This window comes from Drosophila serrata, unplaced genomic scaffold (genome assembly GCF_035046125.1).
Source record: "Drosophila serrata isolate PLE 108 unplaced genomic scaffold, ASM3504612v1 contig_272, whole genome shotgun sequence".
In the NCBI taxonomy this organism is placed as follows: domain Eukaryota; kingdom Metazoa; phylum Arthropoda; class Insecta; order Diptera; family Drosophilidae; genus Drosophila; species Drosophila serrata.
The window spans coordinates 1651918-1669896 of record NW_028257170.1 but is presented as its reverse complement, the minus strand read 5'-3'; the positions used below and the strand labels follow the sequence as shown (position 1 = coordinate 1669896).

The window sequence follows — 17979 nt, the reverse complement described above, 5'->3', positions numbered from 1 at the left end:
TTTCAAAAACAAAAAATTATCTAAGACACCTTTCTAGTTAACTTAAACTCCCTAGGGCTTCGCCTGTCAGTTTTCCATTAAGAAATATTAAACTGAAACAGGAAATGGCCAATGAGAATGATTTGAAATCCGAACTCACCCTCTCATTAGCCGGTTTGACAGACGGACAAGCTTGCAAATTGACCTGCTCCGAATGCACCTCCATCTACACCTCTTTCCCCCCTTAACCACAACCCCCTATTTATTTAAAGCACCCTTCATACCTCCATTCAAGCCCCTATTTTTCCCCAGATGCCAACCTCAAGCCTCTCATCTCCTCTCACAATCAAGAGGAGGCACTGCAATCCTCTCACGCTTTATAAACAACTCATTTTCTCGGCACGTCGGCATATTAAATGATTGCTAAGCGCAAAAGGCAAAAAGCAGAAAAACCATTTGCAATTCATAAACCCAAAGAGAGAGGGAGTGGGGGCAAAAGAGGAATTCCCAATCCATGACGAAGTTTTCCCGGGACTGCAATGAATAGAGGGTGGGGGGGCAGGAAAAATCGCAGGTTGGGAGGCCAAGGGAAAATCGCAGACAACGCGCGACTATTAATAAAAATATGCGAACAATGCTAAAGCCAAGGGAAAGCGGAAAGAGGGGTAGGGGTAAGGCTAAGGGGAAACGGAAACTGCCTCCCAACATTGATTTCAATATGGCGGCTCGCACTAGTACACACACACAGAGGGGCATACCACACCCAACCCACCTACACATACACACACAATGAATGACGAACGTCGCTGAAATGAATGAAAAAGCAAAACAAAAACTTTAAATCCTTTAGTTAAACAAAAGGAGACCGCACCACACAATGCCCATGAAGGCACTGAAAACAAAGTTCCAATGGATTCAATAAGATTTTTTCTTTCACTAAGAAGTAAATATATAATTTATGAAGTAAAAAATAGTAGGATAAAAATAGGATAAAGGTTTGAAGGCATATTTATTTGGATGATTCAAATTTAAGAACTTCCAGAACCCTTAAAAGACCCCAAGATTTATTTCTTTAAACTTTCAAAGGAGATTTCCGTCAAGTGTAACTGAGATGGGGGTTCCTAGTGTTTTGGTTAGGAGAGTTTTTAGGGAGGCTGACAGCCAAGGACTACACACTGAAATCAGCATATCCTGCCGGCTGCGGCTCTGGTCGGAACATTTATATTGTTTACGCGATGGATTAGTGGCGACTAAACGTGGCATATTGGCAACGAGACTACAACCGATGATGTTGATGATGATGATGTTGGCGACGGCAATGGCTGAAGGACGTCGCCGGATGGATGAATGGATTGAGTGATGGTATGGTGATGGTATGGTATAAGCCTTGGCAGGACCATAAAACAAAGCTGACCGCATTTCTCTAAGCGATTAGATGCGACCAGAACCGACTTTAAATGATGTCTTGGGGATTTTTAGAATCTCCCCTCAGATGCAAAATTTTTGCTGATGAAATCACACAGCATAGAATGTAGCATTTTTTTAACACCACCATTTTTCGTCTATATACATTTCTCTTTTCTTTAGGAATCCGTTGCCCCAACTGCTATTTGTTCTGTACGTGACCTCTGGACTGAATTCTTTCGGCAGTCTGTCGTCATCGTTGCTGACTGAAACCCAATATGCCTGAAATGAAATTGTAACAATGAACCCCGATATACAAACAAACACATGTCGAAAAATAAGGGGAAACCCACGCACATTCACAGGGACTGGCAAACATAGAACCCACATGGCCAAAAGGATCCAGGCCAAAAACAATGTCCTATCTTGACATATCTCAAGTGCTTCTTCCTAGTCGTCCTCAAACCATTTCTGAATAATTTCCAATATTTCTGTTCTGTATTTTGGCGTCAGAAATCTTTGCTCATTATTATTGGCAGTCGAACTTTGAGAGCAGAAACTAGAACAGAATTATGGATATATATATATTTATTAACATTTTGAAAATGTCTTGTAAATCAGTTTTCTTTTAAGACTGCGCTTTACAAAGTCTCTCAACTTTGTAATTAAACACCTAATTATAATAAAGAAGGCTTAACTGGCAAGAAGGAAACACAGAACAAAAAAAAGCAACTGAAACTTTACCCATAAACAAAAGCCAGCAAATTCTATTAATGTGCTCAATTTGTGATGAAATCAAGTCTGAAGCCTTCAAGGGGCCCCCCATAAAATTGTCGATGGCTTTTGGCGAGGGCTTAAAAAAGGGGTTGGACTTAACCGAGTTGAAGTACTTTTACTTACAAGTCTAATTTGGCGGTAATAAAGTTTTCCCAACTATTGATTTGGGTGCCCCGAGAGAGCGATGTCTAATTAGTCAGAAAAGAAGATTGAACTGAAGGCTGATTTTAGGGGGTGTGGCAAAGGTCATAAAAACGAAGAAGACGTCGTAAAGCAAAAGGGGAGATATAATAATATTAATTAATTTTAAGAATACCAAGTTAACTCTTATATCCAAGAAGTTAGATAAAATTAAATGTTAATTGGTTGCTATATATATTTGGGAATTAAGTAAAAGGAAGTGTTTCTGTAAAAGGAAGCTAAGTTTTAACAGAACAGGGAAATGTATATTAATCTATAAGAATTTTGTTATTATTGTGTTGTGTTTTGTTTGTGACTTAAAATTATTTGAATCATTAAATGAATAAAACTAAAATTAAGATAAGCATATATTTTAATAATAATTAAATCTTGAGACCTTCGAAAGCCTTTCTTAAAGTTCCCCACAAATTTATATCTTCAACCATAATTTACACCAAATATTACCCATACGCACTGTTGCACCGCGACAATTGGCCCAAAAGTTTCCTTAATAAATTTCATTAAACTACCCAAAAATTACAACAAAAATGACATATATATATGAACAAAAGCCGGAAATTTATTATATTTAACAAACATCTTTACTTGGCCCAAAACGTCGCAAATAAATTCCGCTTCGAAGGGAAAATTGCTGAAAGCTGCGAGTAGCTCTGGAAATTTATTATGCCTCTGAAATTCATTCGATGCTGCGCCAATGCAGCAAATATTCCTTCCCTTGGCGTTGTTCTTGCAAAATGCAGCTGAGCCACAAACAACAATAAGGCGAAAAAGAAAAACCCCCGAAAAAAATGCGGCAATAAAATCGTATTTATTACATTTCTTGAACTTTGCCACATGAAAAATTCAAAAGGCGCAAAAAAGAACAAGCCATGTGTGTGTGTGTGGTAGGTACTTACTGAAATATTTTTCAATCACAAGCAGTAAATAAAACAAAAGGAAAAAAGTAATAGAAACCCCACTTGAACATCAATTGTAATTGGTAATTGAAACTTGGCTCAGCTAAAATTGGCGTTTAATTTCGGTGCTAGTAATGGCCAAAAATTCCTGACCCCCTCAGCACAACTCGTCATTTTAATTGAGGCCACAGCCGGAGTCCCATTAAAAGTCGCTGCTGTTGCTTCCTGATGCTGCTTCTACTACAGCAACTGCTTCCTCAACCAAAAAGCACTTAAAAGATTGCATTTAAAAAACTAAAAACGAAACCAAAACCAAACACGAGACGAGACGCAACCAAAGGCAGTGCAAAGCACTTTGCCCGCTTCTCTTCCCCCTCCTCTCAGTCCGAATACTAACTAACTTTTTCAGCTGCCAGCCTAAAGTGGCCCCTGCCACGCCCACTTGTCCACCCGCCTCCAAAAAAAAAAAAAAGAAAACGCCCATGCGGCCCACGCTTGTTGTCATACGCCCTAATGGATAACGTTATCAACGCCGCCAACGAACGCGAAGCGAGCGCTTAGAGAGAAAGTCCGCGAAATCGAGAGGAGAGTATGCCAATACACTGGAAAAAAATGTATTAGAGAAGGTTTTTTGAAAGAAACTTTGACTTTGATATAACCTAGGAAAAACAAGAAATGGGAAACTAACTTCGGGAAGACAAAGTCCTTGCAGTATTGAAATGAAATATAGGTTCGTATGGGAAATCAATCATAACTAAATTTAAAATATTTGCATTCATTAATCAATTTTTATATGTTTTATTATATTTCTATCTATATTTTTATATGCCATTTTTTTCGCCATTTCAATATTTAAAAAAGTCATAATTAAGCCAAAAATACAGTAAAATTAATTCGGATAGGCTTCACTTGTTAGTTTTTAATATTTAAATAAATTTGCATACTCAATTTGAAATTGAAAAAAATTAAAATTTTTGAAAAAAATTTACGATGTAAACCATTACAAAAATTTGAACAGAAAATTAAAAAAAAAATTTTTCTTCCTAAGAAAGCTAGTTCGACTCGGCTATTGATGCTGATCAAGAATATATATGCTTTATAGGGTCGGAAATGACTCCTTCACTGCGTTTTAATCTTCTGACTGAAGCTATAATATGCAAAAAGGTATAAAAACAGACAATTTTCTTAAAAAATCTGAGTTTTCCAAACATCATAATAAAGCTAAAATAGCATTATTTTTGATTCGGAAAGCTTTTCTGTGCAAGTTCTTATAGCACTAACAAATCTTCATACTGGTTTTGTTGATGCTGTTATAAGTTTCTGACTCAAATTATAAAAACCCGCAAAAAGGTATAAAAACAGACAATTTTTCCGAAAAATCATAGTTTAAAAAAACTCATAACTAAGCCAAAAAACCATTAATTTTAATTCGGAAAGCGGTTCTATGCTAGTTTTAGCAGATTAACAAAGCTGCATACTCAGTTTTCAAATTTAAAAAATTCAATTTTTGGCCAAATTTTGGCAATTTTATTGATGTAACCCCTTATAAAATTTTCAATTTTCGGAAAAATGTGAAAAATTTATTTTTCGACCGGACATGGCTAGAACGACTGGGCTGTTGATGCTGATCAAGAATATATATGGTTTATAGGGTCGGAAAAGACTACTTCACTGCGTTTTAATCTTCTGACTGAAGCTATACTCTGCAAAAAGGTATTAAAACAGACAATTTTCTTAAATTATCTTAGTTTTCCAAACATCATAATTAAGCCAAAATAGCATTAATTTTGATTCGGAAAGCTTTTCTGTGCAAGTTCTTATAGCACTAACAAATCTTCATACTGCGTTTGTTGATGCTGTTATTAGTTTCTAACTAAAATTATAAAAACACGCAAAAAGGTATAAAAACAGACAATTTTTTCCCAAAAATCGTAGTTTACAAAACTTATTACTAAGTCAAAAAATCATTCATTTCAAATCGGAAAGCTGTTCTATGTTAGTTTTTAGTAGATTAACAAATATGCATACTCATATTTAAATATAAGAAAATTTAAATTTTCATCAATTTTTAAAACCAATTTTTGTTTTAAAATTTCGAAAAAAATTTGCGAAAATAAATTTTGTTTACCGGAAATGGCTAGATCGACTCCCTGTCAGATGCTGATCAAAAATATATATGATTTATAGGGTCAGAAATGACTCCTTCACTGCGTTTTATTCTTTTGACTACAGCTATAATCAATTTTAACCTACTAAAAACAGCTAGAAATTCAGGTTTCACCAACATAACATAATAGTATGCATATTGTTACATATTTCCCTTATTATTTTCTATATTTCTTCCCCAGATTAGTTTATTAATTGAATATATTTCTGTGCTCTATTTTTATCCAATTTTTTCCTAGTGTGCCAACGACAGCGATGAACAAAAAGCGGAAAAGCGAGCCTGGAAATAGAGGCAATGGCCGGGGTGTTGGATGATCCCCAATGAATGGGCCCTGGCCAGAGCCCTGTTAACCAAGTTAAAATTCAATTTTGAACACTCGGCTGCGTGCACAAAAACCGACAAAGTAAACAAATTGCGGTTACCAAACACATGAGAGCCCCGGTTTCCTCTGCCCAGTACACATATATATACATATATTTTTTATACCACTTTTGTGTGACGGAAACGATGACAAATTCGGGTGAAAAGAAAAAAAATATATGGAAAGAAAAGCCGGGAAATAACAAACCCGAATCGTGTGCTCTGTGAAATATTAAATTAATACGTATGTAACCCGATATGAAGTCAGTGAGCTCTGATTTGATGTGAACGAGAGATGGGAGGAGGCCTTGTTTTCGGGGGGTTGGAAAATGCGGAACGGAGTTCACCAAATATTCAACGTTGCTTTGAAATTCAAAAGTTAAATATTTAGCAAGCACAAATAGCAAAAGCATTCGGCGATGCCTGCGGGGAAGTGTTAAGAGGGGGAAAACCGGGGCGAAATTTCCAAATTAGAAACAGTCTTTGCCAGGCCAAATATTTAAGCATTTTGGCCTGCCAAGAAGCGGTGGTATAAACTGACAGTTTAAGTTTTGTATTTCTGAACTCTCTCTCTCTCTGCTTTTCACGTTTTTTATTTATATTTTTTATTGGAGTTGTTTCGGTGGAGTGCTCAGCAAACAGGCAGGAAAATACCTTGAAAGGTGTCTTACTCTCTGGGAAATTAAATATTATAAATATCAAATAATTTTAAGTTTTGGCCAAGGCAACTGTGAAACTTGTGAAGTTGTAACTTATACATAGGTGGAAGCATTTGGTAAACAGTGGCAACTATAGGCAAATATCGGGGAAAGATGAAGCATATAGCAAATATATCCCAAGGCTGTTTGATTTGTGGTCTTGCCTCAGGGAGTTCAAAGTTGAACGAAGTTCGGTAAGGGGTTTCCGTTTTGGAAGGCAGCCATTTTATAATTGATTTTTGTAATGGTAGATACGAGGATTTATTGCCCTTAACTAAGGGTAATTATTATTTTAAACTAATAAGTAATAATCTTATTAAAAGATATTAAAGTGTTACAGAACCTTAAGTAAAACCACCGCTTTTTAGGTTATCAAATACTTATTAATTCATTTGATTCCTAAACTTAAATTTCACACTGCAAATCTAGGCCAATGCCTTAAAAAAACAATCGAAATGTGGCAAGAGGATGGGGAGAGGAATGAATGCCTTACCATCCCCTTTGGGGCATTTTTCATATCTTAAGTGCAATATCGTGTCTCAGTTTCAATCACAATTGCTATCAAAGCAAAGTTCTGCGCCATAGTTGCTGTTGGCACCGCAATAAGACGAAACTATGCCTTCAGGAGGATTCCAAGATGGGAAATAATGGGGGATTGCCACTGTAGTCCCCATAGAAGTAGTAGTTGTAGTAAAATTGTATTTTGCACAATCAACCAAGGAGGGGGAAAACACTAACGTCAACCGTCAGACTTATCCTTGGCACACCAATACCAATCGAAATTCGTATCTGAATCGCATTCCCATTCTCATTCTCCTCCTCTTCGTCTCAATTTGCGTGTGCCCTGGCATTTTACTTGAGCCGGAAACGGAAGTGTAATGCAAACAAACAGCCTTGAAGGTGGAATGGTGTATGCTGCACGTACTAGTATGTATGTATGTATGTATGGTATATGGCCCGAAGCGATGAGAGTTGCTTGATTTATTGGGCCACGATTGATGCCACAAGTGCTTGCGTTCCACTGTTCTGGCAAATCACTGGCATTGAAGTGCCCACCGAAGCAATTCGCCTCACAGCCTTAACCTCATACTTCAACCCTTGACCACTTGGCGTATGTGGAATGCACAGAGGGAAAAATATATAAAATATATATTAAAACAAGTAAACTTATAGAAGTATTTTGTATATGAAAATAAACCTTTTACTATTTTATTCTAGAGATTAAAGAGATTTAAAGATTACAAGTTAAGGTTAGGTATGCTCTAAAGTAACATATTTTGATATTCAAGTTATGTATTTCTTCTTTAAAATGTTCTATAACTATTAAATATACAACCGAAATCAATATCAACTTGAAATTTCTAAAAAAGCAGTGTAAAATTGTACAATTTAATATTTCATTTTCCAAAAATCATTGCAAATGTTTTCTATTTATACAAAACATAATATTATATCATACTTTTAAGGAACTTTAAAATATTATCAATTTATTTAGCATACTATATAATAGTGGTACTCCAAAAACATGACTTTAAATTTGAAATCATTTAAAAATGCATCCATAAATAGTTTAATAAACCTTATACCTTAAATTGTTGTTATATTCATGGTATAAAGATTATTAAACTTTATAAACTTTACTAAACATTCATGGTAACAAAAATAAAATTGTTCGTTTTTTTCCCAGTGCATCTCCGGCTCTATGTATGCTTGGACTTGCTGAAGCTGATAAGCGCCTTTAGCTCTACGGCAATTTGATAAGAATTAAAGGCCAACAGCCAGAGCAATGGCAACGACAAGGAGGAGTCCAACCAGAAGCAGCTTTGTTGTCCAGCTCCCTGACATATGAAAGAGCTTGGGTGAAAGTAAGTAAAAAAAAAAAGGAAAGAAAATCAAAAAAGGGATGGAAAAGTTCACTGCACAATTGTAAATCACTGGAAAAGTAAACTCCATCATGGGCTTAGCTCTCCCTTTATCCCTCACCCTCAGTCAAGTTCTTATGCAATTTAGACCCAATCCAAACCCCTCACTCACCTCCTCCACCTTCCATTCGCTTTCACATAATTTCATCATTGTGAAATCCTTTTAAGGTTCTTAAGTTGCCAAAGGCAACAACAGTCAGGTTGAAGGCATTTCGTGGCATTTCAAGTGGGTGGCTTCAAGGATTCGTTAACACTCTGTGACCAACCCCATCGCCATGGGGCTAGAGTCCTTGGACTCTGATCAATTAGTGGAATGAAATACTGACGAGATTGTTAACGGTAGGGTTTAAGGAAAATGGTATATTTAATATTAAAGTTTTATTTAGAAAATGTCTGTTTTTATATGTTTAAGTTACTAATTTGCGTAATTTATATACTTATTTATTTTTAGAGTAGAAAAAGGTTAAAAAAGACTTTCTGTTTTATATAGAATAAATGTTTTACAATGACTTTCTATATTTTATATAAATTGTTGAAAATCCTTACCCTTATTTACTTTTATATGTTTAAAATAAAAAAAGGTTAGAGAAGACTTTCTATTGTGGATGGAATAAATGGATTTTAAAAAGTGAATTTTTATAGTTTATATAATTTATTAAAAAACCATTCACAAAAGAATAATTTTTAATTATTTTATGAGCTTTATATTAAAAAACCAGCTCTAGAATTTCAATTTCTAGGTAAGATATATACTTTCATCTGTTATTGCTACGTAATTAAATTTATTATACCTTTTAAAATTTCCATTTAAATTTCTCCCCACTTAAAATTTGAACATAAAATTGAAATTTTCCCCAAATTTTCAAAATTTAAAATTGTACCCGCACTAAAAAAAAACCTTTAGTGACAAGGCCCATCTCATGTTATACAATCTTTACCCTTTTGTTTGCCCAATTCCCCCAAATGCTCCCACAGCCCCCGTGGCTTCTAAAAACCAACAGAAGATTTGTGCTGGGCCAAAAAACCAAACGTGAAAAATAGAAACGTAAACCAAAAGAGCAACGAACAAAAATAGAAAAAAAGGAAATCCACAAGAAACCAACAGTGAGGGAAAGCCATAAAAAGAGCAGCAGGAAAATCGGTGAAGAGGATGGCCAAAGGACAAAGCTATTGAACGGGGTATTTGGGTCGCTAGGTAACAGCGGCGAGAACAAATGTCTATAAAACAAAGTTATCAACGGCAGCGCAACGGCTAAACTACGAAAACAACAACGAAAAATGGCAAAAAATTTAAATAGAAAAAAAAACAGAAAACGAAATACTGAAAAAACGAGAAAAATAATTCGAAACCAGAACCAAGAAACAACAAGTAAAATGGAAAATACAAAACAAACAGCAGGGAAAATAAAACTGAAGATACATGGCACAAGGCTAAAACGAGTGCAATTCAAATGTTCGAGTGAGTGTGTGTGGGTATGTATGAGTGTGTGTGAGTGTTTGCGAGTTTTCCGAGTTTTCCAGCTTCAACTAACGAAGCTTTAGCCGCTAAAATGCTCGTGGAACGAGAAATAGCCAAAAGAAAATGCCAGCAACGAAGGATAATAAACGAAAAACGAGTTTGGGTATTAATTATTGGTTTCAGCTTCGTTTCGTTTTGTGGCAAAAACAGAAAATTAAAAAAGAAAACACACGCGGCCGGAAAAAGGCCATGGGCAAGAATGACCCTCGAGGAAGGGATGCTTGAAGGATCCTTGAATAGAAAAAGAATTGAAAGGATTCTCCAGGGGATCATTGTGTAATTTGATTTGCAATCTATTAAATTATATATCGTAGAGTATGGTATAACATATTACTTTGATTGATTGATTTCCTAACTTTTCCTAATTGTTTAAATATTTTTATTGACAGATTTAAGAAACAATAGTGAAACCTGTTAAGTTAGGAATTTGCATAATATTTAGAGATCATTTTTACAAATATAAAGAGGAGATTAGTTTTTAAATCAGCAACTTAGCAATTTGCAATTTGAGTCCTAAAATGCTTGGACTTTTTGTTTAATATTTTCTTTCCCTCTGAATTTTAAATTTTATTTGTAATTGTTAAGAAATTGGTAATAAAACAAATTATTTTAATCATGTATGCTACAAAATAATATCTTTGCAAAATGTCCCTACTCTATGTTCATGTTTTTACTTAAATAAACAAATTTAAGGAGCCTCGTAATTACCAGTAAGAACTCCACAAAATATAAAACACAATATATATCATCGCAAAAGACTGATTTCAGTCAGCATTTAAAATAGGAAAACATTCTTATTTTCCAAAAAAAAAAGAATACAAAAAGGTGTCGAGCATATAACCCACTTTCCCGGGGTGAAGAATCACTTTTTTATGCTTTTGAAAATTCATAAGCACAATTTGCAGACCCTCTGACAGGGTTTAGCACATACAAAAAAAAAGGTTGTATAAAAGAATGGAAATGCACGAAAAGAAAGGACTGGCAAAAGGCAAAAAGGAAAAGCGGGGAGAACCGGGATAAGAGGCAGGGCACTGAGATTTGAAGTTACGCGCTTGTAGTGAAATTCAAAACTTATTAAAACACAAAAGCGCACAACAAAGGATACCAGCTAGAAATGGCGGCATGTCCTGCCCATGTCTCTTTTTCGCCGCCGCCGCTTGTTGAATAATTTTTGGTCGCCTTTTGTGTGTTTTATGCCTCCACCAGTACCCTCATCGTCCCATCGTCCTGCCATATCCTCCAATGCAATTGTTGTCAGCTGCACTTAGAGACCGACTGTTGCCTGGAGAAAATCCTTCCCTGCCTCTGCTCTGTCCCGCCCCTGCCAGTCCCCCGAGCATTTGAATAAAAAGAAAATTTTCGCCTTTTAGTTTTAATTATGGCCAAAGTTTTCGCTGGCCTGTTAAATGTGTTAGGCAGGAGTGCAGGCACAGCTAAAAATAATTATGAATGGCAGGCTGGAATGGAAATAATTGAAAGCGCAAAAAAAGGCATTTAGAGAAATGGAAAATGGAGGTTTGTTACCACCATTGGTTTTCGTATTAGAAGGAGTTTACTTAGAAAGTAATTTGTATATAATGAGTCCTCTTACCTAAACCATTTATGTTTATGAAATATATTGAAAAGGAAATTATATTATAAATTATATTGCATTACTGTTTGGAATTTAAAAATATATTATCTACACTTTTTGAAAGCAATCCTAAGCTTAAGTTTAGACACTGCACAATGACTCATATTACTCATACGCCACGTGGTCGCAGTATTTTTTTACAAAAAAATTACCAAGGAAAGGAAACATATTGAGCTTACTTCGTAAATAAATTTATTTATAAGGACCTCTTATTTAATCTTTTAATATTCTACAAGCCAGCATTCCCATACTTCCATTATGAAATGTCAGTATTTAATAATTAATTTAATATTTCCAATATGAATTCTTATTATTTCTATATCTCAATACTCTAAAAATTCAAAAATCTTTACCTCAAAATGTTACCAAAAATATTTGTAAGCACTCCTGAGCCTGAAGTCTAAACTTCCCCTTCGTTAAACGCTAAAGAATATTACTCATACGCCATGTGGTATCAATTTTTGTTACAAAATAAAAGTCAAAACGAAATGGAATTAAGTATTTTATTTAGTAAATGCATTTTTATACGAAAGATTTCTTTAAATTTGTAATTTTAGTCTGTAATTTCTTTAATGAAATATCTTCATGAATTATTATTATTTAATAATTTATTAAAATTTTCCATGTGAAGCATAATTATTTTCTATATAACAATACTTTAATAATTCTGAAATATATTACTTCAAATGTTATCAAAAGTATTTCGAATTATTCCTAAGACTAAAGTCTAAACACACTGACCGCCAAAGAATATTACACATACGCCATGTGGACTCCATTTTTGTTAGAAAATCAAGTAAAAAGGAAATGGATTAGAAGGTGCTTATTAAGCAAATAAATTTGCATTTAAGGGATCTTTATAAATTTAATTTCATCTTAAAATATTCTTATTCAATAATTCATTAAAATTTTCCATGTGAAGCATTATTGTTTTCTCTATCACAATACTTTCATAATTCAGAACTATATAACCTTAAAATTTTACTAAAAGCATTTCAAAACTTTCCTAAGCTCAATGTCTAAACTCCTCCATTTCGCTGACCGCCAAAGAATATTACTCATACGCCATGTGGTCGCTATAGTTTAGTGGTCCAGAAGAACTTCAATAAAAATCTCTTTATTCTTCGCCATCAAAATTTATATTTTAATTAAAAACTGTGTTTTCAACATCCTTGGCGAGTTTTTGGTAAGAACTGGACACGCATGGCTTTAATTGCTCATCGTTCCTTTTTATAATATGCCTCTGGGCATAGCCAGAATCCGTAGGAGTACGGCCTGCCATGAACTAGGGCGCAGGCGGAGGATGTAAAGGAGGTTAAGGAGGAGGAGAAGGACGAGCAGGACGAGCAGGACGAGCAGGAGGCCTGAAGAGCAGCAGCTGTCACAAGTTGACATCATACTCTGTGAACAACGAGAACCGCAAAGACAAGAAACGGCCATGATAGAGCTCGGTGGTGGCAAAATCCGAGGGGGCTGGTGGAGATGGCTGATACACAAACCGCACGCGACTGAAGGCTAACCGAAATCCAGATACCCAGATAGCAATGGTATACACCTTAAAAATATTGAAGGTTGTTGTACAAACAATTTAAGGACTTGAATAGGTCTTAAAATATTTTAAAAAGTTGTGAGTTATCAGAAAAAATATATGAGAAAAATCATATTGTAGTTTATAACCTTAAAAATGTTTTATGTTTTATCAACAAAGGTATTAGTTTTATAATTAAAGGCAATGTCTTTGTATTTCCTATTTTTAGTATAGATTTTTTCACATTTATAGCTAAGAAGTCATTATATTAAATGGGTTTTTACTTAAGAAATTTGTTTCTAATAAATCCTCCTATTATGTTTTTTCATATATTTCTAATTATATGTCTGTGGTTTAATTGAAAACTGTATATATTTTATAAGGAAAACTTTGTTTGAAGAATTCTTAAAGGACTTATTTATCCATTTAATAGTTTTTGGTTTTTTTAGCGTTAAATTAAATAATTTTTAAAGGACTTATCTATCCATAAAATAGTTAAATCAAGACCATCACTTTTCTAAAAAATAATCCGTGTGCCTTAATCCCTAACTTGTAACCTATATGCAGACTGATTTAGAGACTTTTCATATACTCCACGACCCCATAAAAGAGCCCTAAAATAATACGAAATTTTCCCTATATTTTTTTTCTCTCAGTGCAGCTGTAAAGGCAGACAGGGAAGGCGACACATTCAAGGCTTCGACTTCGGTTTCTGCTTGGCTTGCAACGCTAACAAAACCAACAAAGGCAGGAGCAGCTACAGCAGCAGAACAAGCAACTCTGACATTGACAATTCACAGGAACATGGCATCAGTCTGTCTGCATCCGCATATCCTTCTACCCCCATTCCCCCTGCCTCTTCCACCCCCTCTCCAAATGCGTGTGTGTATGTGATAATTAAATTTTCCAGTTTTACTTCCGCAGTGCACTTGGTCCTGATCCTTTTCGGTTTTTTTTTTCGTTTTTGCTTTCTTTCTGCCGATTGCTTGCGGTTGGAAGTCCAGTTGATTTCAACTGACTTTTGTCTGATGTGCATGTGAGTCCTGGGTGAGTGCTGAATGTCCTGCGCCCATGGTGACTGACCGAATGGCGAACGGCGATTCCTCACTTGATTTGGCCCCAATGAACTCGAAGCTGGCCTGAAACCGAAAGTGCCAAAATGGTCATTGATGAACGTTTCCGTTATTGGTTGAGGAAATTGTATTTCGCATTTGAACCCCCAATGCCAGCTGCCATCGAGGATGCTTAGCGTCCTGGTCAACCGATTGGATGGGTTTAAGGAGACACACAGAGTGAGGGGAGAGAGGGAGGGAAGAGAGGGGAAGGAAGTGTGTCCTTTGGAGACAGTCCGATCCTAATGCGATTTGTGCCATGACTGGCAAAGGGTTGCCCATTGAGTCCTGTGGCCTGCCAATGGGTGGCATAAAAGTGGTATTAGGTTGCCAGTAGTTTTGATACCTAGGAAGTGGGTTTTATTGCGACTTGTTCTATGCTTTGAAGAATTACATTCTTAAACGCCAGTGTATCTACCTAAGTCTTCTTTTTCATTTAGTTGGGCTTTTGAAATTAAAGCAATTTAATTGGGAAAATTCAGAAAAAGAAAGGGACTATTTAAAGGGAATTGGTATAATCAAAAGCGTAGTTTAATTTTGAAGTACAAATTATATTTAAACTAATCAAATTCACATAAAAATTATAGATCATCGTCTTTTAAATTATTTTAATACATACTATTTCATGGTCTTTTAAATTATTTTAATATATAATAGATTTAAAATAATCTCTTCAAAGTGTATTGCCAATTCTAAATCTATACTTCTAACCATCAGTATGACTATCTTTGAGACATTTTCAACAATAATAATAATAATAGCTGTCATTATTTTTTAGCATATTTCTAAAGGCATCTTCTTACTTTTCAGTTATTCTCGAAAATCTTGTTCCGCATATCCCAAACTGACTTCACAAAAACCACTTTTAGTATGTAATTCTTTCAAGTTTCATCTACTAAAAGCTTCTCCCCAAAAACAAACACTAATGGGGGGCTCTTTAATCTCGAGATCAGCTTTAATATTGTTTAACCCTCCTCAACTGTTTGTTTTTTGGAGGGGCCAACTGTATTATCCACATGTCCTTGATGAAATTACCAAAACGTGTTAAACTTTGAAATGCGCCACAGCATCCTCCGCTTGACTTCTTCTTCGTCCTGCCTCAAACTCTACTCCTTTTCATTGGCGCCAAATTGTTTGCCAGCCAAAAAAAAAAGAGAATAAATAAATAAAGGAGCAAAGAAACCGCTGGGAAAGAGAGAAGAAGAGAGCAGCGGACATTTTGTAAATATTTTTCATACGTATTTTAGTGGTAAAAGTATGAGGAACAAAAAAATATATATAAACTAAAGCTAAAGAAAAGTCGCCGCATGGCAACAGAAATTTTACTCAGTCGGCAAACATATTTTTGGTAGTTTGTTTGTCAGGATTTGCATCCTTTTTTAGATAGAAATACCACGGATATATATGTGTATATGTAGTATATATATCCTTGCAAAGAGTGGACATTCTAAACAAAGCGGCATTTTTGGTTGGTTTTAGATTTATTCACTGGGCTAGACTTTTCCAAGAGGTATTTCTTAAATACTTATATACTTTAATAAATATATACAACACATTATTTCTGTGACTATAAAATGTTTATAAAGTTTACTAAATTATTTTAAAACAGCTACGCATTATAGCTATATGAATTTTAAAATAATTGGAAATATCCAAAACTTACTTTTAAATCATTAGACCTTAGCAAAGCTATCAAACATTTTAAAAATCATCAAACATTTTATAAGAAGAACATTTACAAAAATATTCAAATAAAAAGTTAAAATAACTTTTTTAATATTATAATGTACTAACCAAATGTATAATGCATTGAACTAACACTTTCCTTAGGGTATCCTAAGCTTCGTCACCATTAAACTATACATTACTTCAAAGTAATGTTACTGTTGGTTTGTTAAAACAAATATGGCCTCGCTGACCCGCAGCTTTTGGCTCATTTCAGGACGGCCAAACGGACAGGACCGGACCGAACAGGATACAGGATCTTGAACGGGCGACTGTGCGCAATTTGGCAAGCGAATGTTTGGTAACACAGCCCATCGCTCGTTCAATCATTCATGCAGTCATTCAAACATTGACGCCAGCTGCTCGCTCGGCTTTCAAGAACCGTCGAGCGAAACAAATGTGTTTGTTTTTCATTTTCTAGTCCCTCTGACATTTTGCTGTATGTATTTTTTTGCTGCCAAATCTCCTGCCTTGCAGTAAGGCTTTTTTAAGTAGTTTTTAATAATGCGCCACACACGCGGAAAAGGGGCGAAGGACGAAAGGGATAAGCCAAGCAGCGGCGGCGGCGAGCCAAAAGGACACACTCACAAACCCATAGATGTGGGCAGGATCAACAAATTATATTTCACCAAAAGGAGAGCACAAAAAAAAGAAAATCCAAAGGAGCAAACCCAAAACATCTGTTGCCATCGGAAGGATGATGATGGAAAATAGCATCAGGCGGTTAAAGGGTAACGACGATGGATGTGAACTGCCAGGGAAAAAGGTAAAAATACAAAACAAAAATCTACAACCTACAACCTAGAACCAAGAACCCAGAGAAGAGCCAAGCCAGCATAAATAAAGCTTGGATAATCATATATGTATGATGTGCTTCCTGGCTATATATCTCCCTATACCCTCCCCGGCTTCAAGATAATCTTGGAGGGTTCCTTTTCTTATTCCCGCCTCGGTGGCCCCTTGGCAGAAATTGAATTTAAATGGTTGTCAGCAACAGAAATTAGTTTTGCTTTCCCAGAAATAAAAAAATGAGAAAATTTGAAGTAAATACAAAGCAAGATGATGGGGAGAGAATAAAGAAAAGTGCAGGGAAATTATGAAACCAAATAGCAGTGAATAAGAAAAAATACTTACAGTTGGGGCAGCAGGCTCTAATTAAAAGATGACACTCGAAGATTTCAGATGAAAATGATTCAGGGAATAGCTAATAATTAGCTGACATCAGCAGAAGAAGAGATTGTGCAGGTTGAGCTTTTGAGTTGGAAAAATAATAAACGAAATCCTGAAAGAGATACAAAGAAATTTAAAAAGAATAAGCAGTATTTTTTAAATAAATAAGTAAGTAAAGTAAAGTTGTTTAATATAAGTTATTGGTAGCAGAATTTTTCTACAAATTAAGGAACTTAAAAATATAACTATAAAGAAATACATGAATTTGTAAATTCTATAATTTAATATTGTGAAAACATTTAGCAAAAATTTAAGCAGTTAACCTCTTTATGATTTAAGATTTTACAATCTCCATAATCTCTTGAAGCTTCAAGGTAATTAATTATTCCTCTCAGATTTAAATCCCTGTGAATCATAGCCTTCTGCCCACATCTTTAAATTCATTTATTTAAATATTCGTTTTATTTTCCCTTACCCCCGCTGCCTTTGCACTTTGTCAAGCCTCTCTCTCGAAAAAGGAACCCCCCGAAAAAAACATAAAAAATCCGAAATAAATATAAAGGAAGCCAACCGCAACAAAGTAAAGTCTACTTTAAAACACTTTTGCAGTGCATGGAACTGACAAAGAGACAGTAGGCGGTTTTTTGGCGGGGAGAGAAAAATGCTACTACAACCAGTGGCACTATCAAGGACCAAAGAGATGAGGTGGAGGCTGTGTAGGGTGGACCACCACCACCACCACCACCATCACAACCACAACACAACGAGCAGCAGGAGCAGTAAGAGAGACCAAGGAACAACAGGGAAGAACAATGATAATGATGATGGGCATGCTGAGGGCTGCTGATGAGTGAATAATGCGGCACACGTTGAGTGCCGGCTAACATA

General features: G+C 35.3%; 1 protein-coding gene across 1 annotated transcript in view; it reads right to left on the bottom strand.

The window, feature by feature from the left end:
• shep (RNA binding motif single stranded interacting protein alan shepard) overlaps window positions 1-17118 on the bottom strand; it is a 192701-nt gene extending 175583 nt beyond the window's left edge. Inside the window, exon 1 of the mRNA XM_086833937.1 lies at window positions 17056-17118. The gene's annotated coding sequence lies outside the window, so the exon portion shown is untranslated. The remainder of the gene's footprint in view (window positions 1-17055) is intronic.
• Between the last annotated feature and the right edge of the window lie 861 nt (window positions 17119-17979).